The sequence below is a fragment of the Poeciliopsis prolifica genome, unplaced genomic scaffold (assembly GCF_027474105.1).
Source record: "Poeciliopsis prolifica strain line A6 unplaced genomic scaffold, Auburn_PproV2 SCAFFOLD024, whole genome shotgun sequence".
NCBI classification, from domain to species: Eukaryota; Metazoa; Chordata; class Actinopteri; order Cyprinodontiformes; family Poeciliidae; genus Poeciliopsis; species Poeciliopsis prolifica.
The window spans coordinates 2,914,047-2,924,476 of NW_026562399.1; positions in this window are offsets into that span (position 1 = coordinate 2,914,047).

The window sequence follows — 10,430 nt, forward strand, 5'->3', positions numbered from 1 at the left end:
GTTGCCCCTGCAAGATGCCCCGTCTCACTGTTAAAGGTTGAGCACTCATTAGAAAATGATCTCCTTTTGCACAGTATATATGTATTTTTATTGTTCCCACCATGTTTTTGCAGAACTGTCCTGCAACATTTAAAATCCACAGAAACAATTCTGCCTCCAGTCCAGCTAAATAAAACTAGTCTTTAAAAAATAACTTATGCTTTTTAAGATCACTATGGAACATGTTATATTAACCACGATTTTTACTAAGGTGAGGTTTAGTAAAAACCTTCTGTTTTTTATTTATCTAACAAAAAACAGTTTTTTTATTTGATATTATTTGATATTTGAGGGAAATGAACTGTTTTCAGCTGTATGACAAGAAAAGAAGATAAAAGTTGGCCTGTGGGAGGACAGCTCTACTTCAACGGGCCGGCGTCATGTTGTAGTCAATTAATAAGATGGTTTTAGTAATTGGACAATTACACATAGGTCTACATCTAGATTTAAAGTAACAGCTCTGCAGAGATGACATTTTTCAGGACAAAATTTAACTTCTATCTAGATTTTGTCTAAATTCTGTAAATTATGTTTCAGTGACTATTTTTGATCATTGGCTTTTTAAGTTGCTTTTTATTATGAATTTGGGGATCAAAGTCAGGCCTGCACAATATCAAGGAACTACCTTGTTGTCTGAGCGTTGCTAAAAATGGACTTGATTTATGATTAACCAACCTCTTCCTTACTTCGATGGCTTTTACCTCCATGAAAGAAAAACAACACAAGTTGAGGTGGCTTCAGGTTTCATCTTTTCAGCCTGTATCTGCAGCTCTCACTCATTTTCCTGGGAGTTTTTTCAGTAATTCACACCTTGGGACATCTGATCAGACCGACTCACATGGCATCATTAGGGAGTTTTTTTGTTAATGTCAAGCAACAATAAACCAAACATTGGGCTGAATAGAGGCAACAGCCAGTATCTCATGTATCCTGGATGCCCCAGGAGTCTCTAATGACCCTATTGTGACATTGTTCTTACTACAAATACTCTTACATGTGGAGTACAACTGGAGACGCTTGTTGGTGAGAGTTGAAATGTCTTCAAGAAAACAATAAAATAAGTTCGTTCTGTGCTGAAAAAAGAATATAATCATTTCACTGATTGTCAGCAAATTTAACTCAGAAAGGAAGAAGAGCTTCTTTTATTTAAAGTGTATAAAAAAAAAGTCAGAATTTAAAGCTGCTGTATTATTTTTAATCAAAAGGGGAAGTTGAGCAAGTTATATCAAATATCTAAATATTTGACCAAATAAGAATAAAAACGTCTCCGTCCAGAAATACACTTGGCGTCTCTATATGTTCTTTTCTTTTGTCCGGCTTCAATTTTCAGATTAAAAAGAAAATGTTGATAGAAGATAACATTAACCTTTGGAAGTGCAAAATGCATTTGAACCCTTTTAAAAATCACTCAGATTTAACAGATAGAGGGATGTGAATCATATGGGAGAGGTTTCATTTTAATTCTTTCAATTAATTTCCCTTTGGGATTAGTAAAGTTTTTTTGAATTTGAATTGAAATGGTTTTTTTTGTTTGTTTTTTTATTGTTTCCTCTGAAGGTCTGAATGTGATGGCTTCTGGTTTAAATATCCAAAATAAATAAAATGTCTGACAACAGATTCAAAAATTAAACTTTCAGACTCTTGAAAATATAACGTCATCTAGAAATGATCAACACTTAGTTTGCTTTTTGCAGGACATAAAAACTCATTTGAAATGCTGAGTAGTTTTGGTCCAAATGTTTGCCACTTATTATTCAATTCAACTTAAATCACTAAGTGAGGTTTTACAGACTGCAGTTAGGGATCAAATATTTACTTAAACCTGGCCTGAAATCAGCTTCAGCAGCCAAAAATATATTTAAAAAGTCTTGAATGCACTCCTGCTGAGCCTAATAAAAACATATTTACTGCCGTGGAGCGAGCCGGGTTCATAACGGTTGGAGACTGTGAGCTCGCTGTCAGAGGTTTGTTGTCTCAGCTTTCTTGTAAAAACCTCTCTGCACACTCCATGCCGGCGTTTTTCCTCCTCGAGCTGAAAGTGATCCAGCCTGCAGAGGCTGATGGGTTGACCTCAGCCTGCACGCATGTGGCTTTATTTAGGAGCATGCTGACTTTTCAGCCGGCAGGCCTGACCCCCTGCTTGGAAAACGATGACTGAGTCTGACAGAACATCGCAGTTTGCGCTCACCGCTGCTGACTCATCTGAACATGAACAAACTACGCACGATTGGTAAACATTTGCTGCTGGAAGTGTTGCAAAAGTTCCACCAATGACGTCTTAACACCGGAAAGCTGGACAATTTCCTTTTTTTTTTCTTTTTTTTAATTTTGCAAAAACTATTTTATCCTTTCACGTCACACGTTTGCAATTTTATTCTGTTTCACTGAAATTCCAGTGAAATATATTTAAGTTTCTGTTTGTATTGTGACAACATAACCTCAATTTATGTGAAATAAATGAAAAAGTTTTGTTGTTGAAACTGAACTGAAACACACATTCAAATACATTCAAATTCAAACATACTTTATTCATCCCAAGTGGAAATTAAATAATATAAAATGTTCATTTCCTAAGTAAAATAGTCATTTATAAAGGGAGAAAGAAATCTGCTTTAATGCTGCTTTACTGATTCTGATGCCACTGAATGATTAAATTAACTAAATAAATCACAAAATCTGGATGTAGTTTAAAAGTAAAATTTAATTTAAAAAAAACATCCTTTAAGTTTCTTTAAGATTTGCATCAACAGATGCATGTGAAGTGTGAAACTAATGCCGCAGTGTGTCCTAAACTATTATTTAGACTAATAAGGAAACTATTACATGTCTGCGTTTCCAACGAAACGAAATGGTGAACAACATCAGGGCTTCTTGTGTGTCGACTTGCATGGTGAGTTTCTGAACATGCGAGTGTGACTAAAGCAACAGCGTGTTGGTGAATCAGACAATGCATTAATAAATTAAATAAGTTCAGGCTTAGTGAGTAGATTAAAATGTCTCCTGGGTGAAATACAGCTAGAGACAGTTTGGCGTTTGGTGGTCTGTTACTCTGCAGGAAGGTTTATGGGTGAACCGGATCACAGAACCGAGTCGGAGTCTCCGCCAGCAGGTCTGCCATTTATCACAGGCTCTAGAGCAGCATTCCTCCAGCTTTAGTTGACTTGATTTACCGTCTTTTTATCTGAGTACAGGATTCGCTGCTCGGTCCTCAGAAAGCCAGAGATGGCCTTAGTCATTTTGGGGCCCAAGGGTTAATACAGACGGGGGGCCCTTAATTTTCCTTGCTTGTCAGCTTTTATACTCATACCTTTGTTCTTCAACAATAAAATCTGACGGTTCATTCACTTGATCAGTGAATACAAAGGCTTTTAGATGCACTTCCTGTTGGGCAGGTTTTAATGGAGCCACTCCAGGGTCTTCTAGATGTTTTTCAACCAAATCTCAAATGGAAGTGGCTCAAATTGGACTTTTTTGTGGTGAAAGGTTTGGAAAAGGACAGATTTGGGCTGCATTCACCTGCTGCCTGAACGTAGCCAGACTGACTATGTCTCTGGTGACCTGAGGGAAACCAGGAATGCATTTTGGCTCACAACCATTTAGTGGCTCGTGGACCGACAGCAGTTTTAAAATCTAATCTTTTAAAAACAGGAAGTGAGAGCAGTGAAGAACTGGCTCTGATAGGATCCATTTTCCTGGTGTTGTTCATTCTGACCAGTGAAGTCTCTGTTGAAGTAATCAATTCAATAATAAAAAAAAAACACATAAAAACAAAAAGACTGAACAGTAAGAACAATATTACAACATAAGAAAAATGATAAAAGTTATTAAAAAATTACGTAATGTTGTTTGAAGTAAAATCAATGTGTTGAGTTTTAAACAAGAAAACAAACTTGTTTCGAGATAACCAGATGACTAAATTATCACAATGGCCAGTTTTAGAGTTTTTAATGTCACTTTGGTACAATCAGTGATAAATGACGTCTTCTGCTCCTCTGTCCTGGTTTCTAGGTCAAATTCACTAACAATATTTACTCATTATCTTGGAAAACAAGTTTTATTATCTCAAGATTATGAGATAATTAGTTCCTCATCTCCAATGACGTCAGCAGAAGTTTTCCATACATGACGGCTCTTGAAAATCCAAGACTTTCAAGACTCCAGCTCAGTTTTTAAACTATGACTTTAGTTTATTAGTAGCAGTTTACTTAATGGCAAAATTTATATGCACAATTTTTATGGTTTCTCTATTTCATGAACAACCAAAATCCAATGTACAGTACTAAAAAAATGTTTTCAACTCAGTTTAGCTTTGGATCAATTCTGCAAAATTCACTTTTTGCACACAGTTTGTGCTGCCATTCATTCTTCTACTGTTTCTAAAAACACATCTTGCTCTTCCTGGGCAGTAAGTTGATGTTTTTTGGTATCAAGAGATTTTTAAATCACTCACTTTATTATTAGAAAACAAACGCGTTTGTTCAGCTGGTTTTACTGCTATGTGCGCTGCACAATGGCTGCTGGAAAAGACAGGTGTTTTCTTGCTGACTTACCACCCAGAAACCACTTGCTGCATTCTTGTTGGTTGTGCAGGAGGCTCCACTTCTGCTTTTCAAAGATGTATGGTTGTACATCTCTGCAGTCATTTTCACATGAAGACAATGATTTGCGGGTCATGGCAGAGACGTAAAAAATGTTATTCTGAAAGGAGCTCAAAATAAGTAGAACTTAGTTGGTAAAATCTCATTAGCAGAATTACTTTGTGCAAAAAATTCTAATGATTGTTTTATGTTTTTTTTCTAGCCCATGGACCTATATGAACTGATTTAAAGGAAGCGTACTGGGTTCCCCTCAGACAGTTTCCAGGCTCATGTTTCTCTACAATCCTGGTTTCTTGTACTTTAGCATCGCTCTGTGCATCTGACTAAATTGCAGATATTCTGCTGGTTTGACTTAAGAGGATCTTCAGGGCAGATCTGTTAGACAAAAAGGAATTACCCACACACTTCTCCAGGTGAAAATAATAAACATCAGGAAACATCAAAATTACCTTAGAAGGGAAGAAAAATCACTTTCCAGCCCAACTGTTGCAATAACTTTCTTACTTGCCTTTTTTGGCAATTAAAAAAAAAAAAAACTCCTGTGTTTTTTGTGTGCAGACAATAAAATGAGAAATCTGGCCTGCATTGTGTTCATCTCAGGAGCTATAATGAGCGTCCAGCTCATTTAAAATGCCGAAACACAATGTTCTTGGCAAAAGCTCAAAGGAGAGTTGAGAAAATTAGTTTTTCAGTTTGTTGCAGGAGCACAAGATGGCAGATTCATGATTTATTTACGTCCACTGCCCTCTATACCTTTTCTCCACAGCTTCAGATGCAGGAGCAATGAGTGACTTAATGCAGAGTCCATGAGACAATCATTTTAATGTTCCTGCAGGAAGTCAGGCTGACCTCTGACCTTTCCCATGATCTTTGCTGATAAACGGGGACAGTAAGTGCTGTGTGGGAGTGCTGGGGTTATTGAAGATGAGAAATAAGATGTGATCTGCATCCAGTTTCACAAGCGCTGGAGATCACGGAGGTTCAGTCAACCTCTGTGAACATGGAGAGCAACGGGAACATTCATCTACAGCAAAGAGGTTTTCTGACATGAAACAGAACCAGAAAAATGGGCTGGATTGCATGTTATATTTACATGAACATGTTCTGGTATGACTTGAATGCAGCGAGCGTTGGATTCAGCAGCAAAATGAATGACGCTAATGTAAATATATTAAAGCTGCAGCTACTTTATGGCAAAGTTACAGAGATAACAGGTTAGTGACTGTGAAAATGAGACTGTTTGTCCTCCACATCTGGAGATTCGTGCTCCATTATGGTCAAACCAGAAGCTGGATTTAACTCCATCATGCTGTCAGGCTTGAAGTTTTAACTAAAACAAGTTTTCAATAGACATGATCTTTTCCATCTGAGGGAAAAATGGCATTACTTGTCACAAATACTGGATGCTTTATTCAACAAATACACTTTTTTCTGTTTAGAAATGAAAACATGACAACATCTATTTATTTATTTTAGTAAAGTTAAGACAAACATTTTAGAATGACATAATGAAATCAGCAAAGAATAATCCACCAGTAGAAATATGTTAAAATCAATTGCATACACACAAAGTTTAATCCTATCTTTAAAGTTGCGCAGTGCAGCTTTAAATGACTTTCAATAAATTCTTGGAGAAAGAAAGCGTGAGGTTTAAACAGATTCAACATAAAAAAAAAATTCCAAAAATGAGAATCAATACAGTCAGTAGATTTTAGGGCTATTCGCACCAAATCAAAGGTGATTTGAACAATTAATTTATGTAAACATTCACTAACAATGGTAGTTATAATGTTATGACTTAAGTGACATTGTTTCAAGTAGCAACTTGATGCAACTTGATGCAACTTGTTTTATTTATGGAATCCAGATTATTATTATCTGGATATTTAGAAAGAAAGCTTCATTTTTGTCCTTGAAATTAGTAAATATCAATGTCATTCATGCAATTGATAAACTAAAATATATTTTGTCCAGATAAACAGTAAATGTAAATTCATTCCACCCTACATTTGGTATTTAAATACATTTTTTTATATTTAGTAAATACTTATTAGTTTTTGCTTAAAAAATATATATAAAAAAGAATCAATAGATGGATTGAATCAACATTTGTAATATTATTAGTAAATCCAACGTATTTCAACCAGTGATTTCATCCTTATCTATTTAACGGTTTTATTTCAGTTAATTAAATCAGTAGTTTTTTACTTAAAGTCTAAAACCTACTCAGTTATATTAATTGTCATTTTGTTGTAATATTTTTTGAAGTAAATAACCAACAGATTTTCATCTTGCAGCAGAAAATGAATTTTTTTCAGGTTCATTTGAAACGTTGGAATATCTGAGAAGATGCGTTTTTATGTCTTTAAAAGGAAATCGAAGCGTTTGCTCCCCAGATGCTCGGCGTCATTTCTCACTTTCTACTCCGACGGTCGGCCAGCGCCTGAGTCAGCAGCGTCTCCTTTGATCCCGTTTCCTCTTACAGCACAGCTCTTCTGATCTCAGCAGGACCAAACCAGAGGTCCAGGTTTAGTTCTGACTCACTGCCCGCTCACAGGGGAGAGGAAAAGTCACTGCGGTCTGTTTCCAATTTGGGAACCACAAATATTTTCCATTCGCTTCCTCTGATTCTATCGTTGTTCATCCAACAAACAATTAATATGAAAAAGGAAAAAGGTGGTGGGATTTAGCGTAAACAGGAAGACGTCTTTGAAAGAAAGGAGATGATGCCTTTGAGTGCAGCAGAACAGCTGTGGAAGCTGGTAAAACACCAGCTGAACTTTGTTTTCGTTTCTCCGATCTGGTCCGCCTGCTGCAGTCTTGGTTTGGGACAAACGTGGTTATAATTCAGAGTTTGTGACCCGGTCCTGAACACCCAGATTCTAGTTTGACCCACTAGTAGCTCATTTATTGGGAACAAAGTCCAAAAGGAAAGAATTTCCTGTTTGTTTCTACAGTTTGTTTGGATGTATTTAGTCTCTGTTGACGCGTTGAGACGATTATTTGTGCAACTTAGGAGCCGACTTGTTGACAGAGATGGAAAAGAAAGGGAATAAAGAACGTAAGAGAGGAAGAATGTTGGATAAAACGATAAAGGGAAAGAGGGAGACGAGAAAACACAACAAACTACATGCATACATAACAACCAAAATGTCACTAATTAATAAAGGATAATTGAAGCCCAATATAGTTTCAGATCAATGCATGGAGGTGCTGTGAGTTTCTCCAGCTGGGAACAGAAACAAAGTGAAGTTTTTATCTTTGGACCTAAACAGGAAGGATCTGCAGTCAGCACACAGCTTCAGTTATTACAACTGGAAACCAGAAATCAGGATGAGATCTGGGTGTGGTGATGAACTTTGACCTGAATCTTCAGAGCCACATGAAGACAGTTACAAAGTCGGCCTTCCATCACCTGAAGAACATCTCCAGGACTTATGATGAGAGAAACTCATCCATGATTTATCTTTAGTCGCATTGATTACTGCAGCAGCATCTGCCTAAAAAATCAACATAACGGATCAGATCCAGAACCTCACACCGGTGTTCTGGTCTGGTACAGTCGGTTGGATTTGGGACCAAATTTGCAACGTTTGTTACATTTTCAGTTGCTCTGTCATCACATTTTGACAAAATGTGATGTTGATTGATGTTTTAGAATTGGTTTCTGTATTGTGTTTTTATCACTTTGAAATGTGCTACACAAATACATTTAAACTGTAGCCTAGCCCACCAGGACAAGAGCTCTGAGGAAACCACCAAATATTTTAATCTCTCACTACATTTTCCAGGTTCATTTTAAGCTGCCATCGATTTGCACCCATAGAAATACCTATTATATCCACCTGTAAGAGGAAAATCAAGCTCTGACTGTGTGATGGCATGGGAGAGCCTATTTTTGTTCGTTTGCTTTTTGAGGTTTTGGTATAAAAACTTTGCGGCGACGAGATGAAAACGGCGTAAGTGACTGACAGCCACACCGCAGCACAAACTCAACGAACCAGCAAACCTCTGAGGTTTCTGCTCCCAGCAAGCGGTGAACCCACGTCTTGTAGCTCATCACTTAGAAATTATTTTGTGGTTGCGCAATAGTGAATTGAAAAAAAAAAAGGAGTAGCACTGCTGTGTGAAACTGAATGAACACAACAAAATTCCCTGTGTTTGTTAATTGAGTTTGCTAAGAGGGATCATTATTGCTCATGTAAACACAGTCTAGACAGATCCACATTCCAGATAAAACAGATCCAGATTACTGCTGGTATTTCCCAAAGCTCCACAAAGAAAGAAGAAAGACGTTCAACCAGACAGTGTTTCTGTTTTGTCGCTAAATATTCTATTTTAAATGCTGTTATTCCATCATCAAACGTCCCGCCTGCATCACCGCATCTCATCTGGAAATTAAACCCAACATGCGTCTCTGTTCACATGAAAGCCAGTTTCCTAACGAAGCGCTTTGCCCTGACAGTGATTAAGAGTCGTTTTCCCTTCACTGATGTGAAACAGGATGGTACCACCCTGGACTGTAAATTAGGTCCAGTAAGTTTCTCCTGGGAGGCGAAGCGGGTGGAGGGTCTGACTCACTGACGGTGAAAGCTTTTTGTTTTGACAGTCCAGATAAGCTGCTCATGGACGACGGAGCTTTTTCATTTCTTAAAGGTGAAACGGAGAGAAGGAGGCCATCAGGGCAGAAACGTCACATTAAAAAGAGCTCAGTAGGTTTAGCATTAAACCATTAAGTTTGATTTACTAAAAAAAAAAAGGTTATCTGTTCCATTTGGGGTTAAAGGTTTTGTATTGTTTCCAGACATTACAGGTTGGGTTTGATACGGTTATTTGAAATAACCGTCAACTAACTTAGGATTCGATTTATCGTTAACTGGAGTATTAAGATTCAAAAAAAGGTAATTTGCTGAAAGAACAACATAATCAGAGCAGTTATAAGTCAAAACTAAAGATTTTGGTAGGAGATTTGGTGCATTTTCTACATGCAACATTTTGCATCTGAGAAAAAAAGCCCTTCTTTGTGAAAATGTGTTTTCTCAATGAAACTCCTCAAAGTGGCATTTTTAGCTTCACATGGTTCAGATTCTGAAAAACATTTCCTATTAAACAACTTTTGCAATTCAATTATTACTCAATCAATCCAAAAAATAATCAGAAAAGGTTGAACTTGTCACAAGATGAAATATTTGTTTAACTGAAGATGTTTCCTTTCCTTTCCTTTCCTTTCCCATCATTGCATTTTAGACATCTGGTTGATAAGGAATTATTTATTTACATATTTTAATGTATTTCCAATATTGCATAAAAAAGGCTTAAGTGTTTAAATACAAACTATGCAGAATGTGCAAATTTCTTGGAATAATTGATTGGTACATGCTAAACTCCAAATGTATTTAAACAAAACACATTTCAATAAAAAGATGGATCTGAAAGACCTGAAAACAAAATGAAACAGTAATTGTAGGTCTGAATTATGCAGACAAATTTGTAACTTGCAGAGCTTTCCATTCAGGGGAAGTTATACTGACATAATTAGCATGAACCATGTTCCGCATAAGCCTGTAATGTATTCAAACACATAATGTCACTGTAATCTAGGGAAATCACCTTCTGTAAACTGATACGGAGCAACATCACAGTGGTAAGTTTACAATTTTCCCATTTAAAACAAGCCACTCAAATGCAGCACTGCAAAGTGAAACCGGCAGCTAAAAAAGTACCTCTGTTTTGAATGTTATATTAACATCAGCAGGTAATATGTTACTAAATTCCCAAAGTATCGACAGCTTC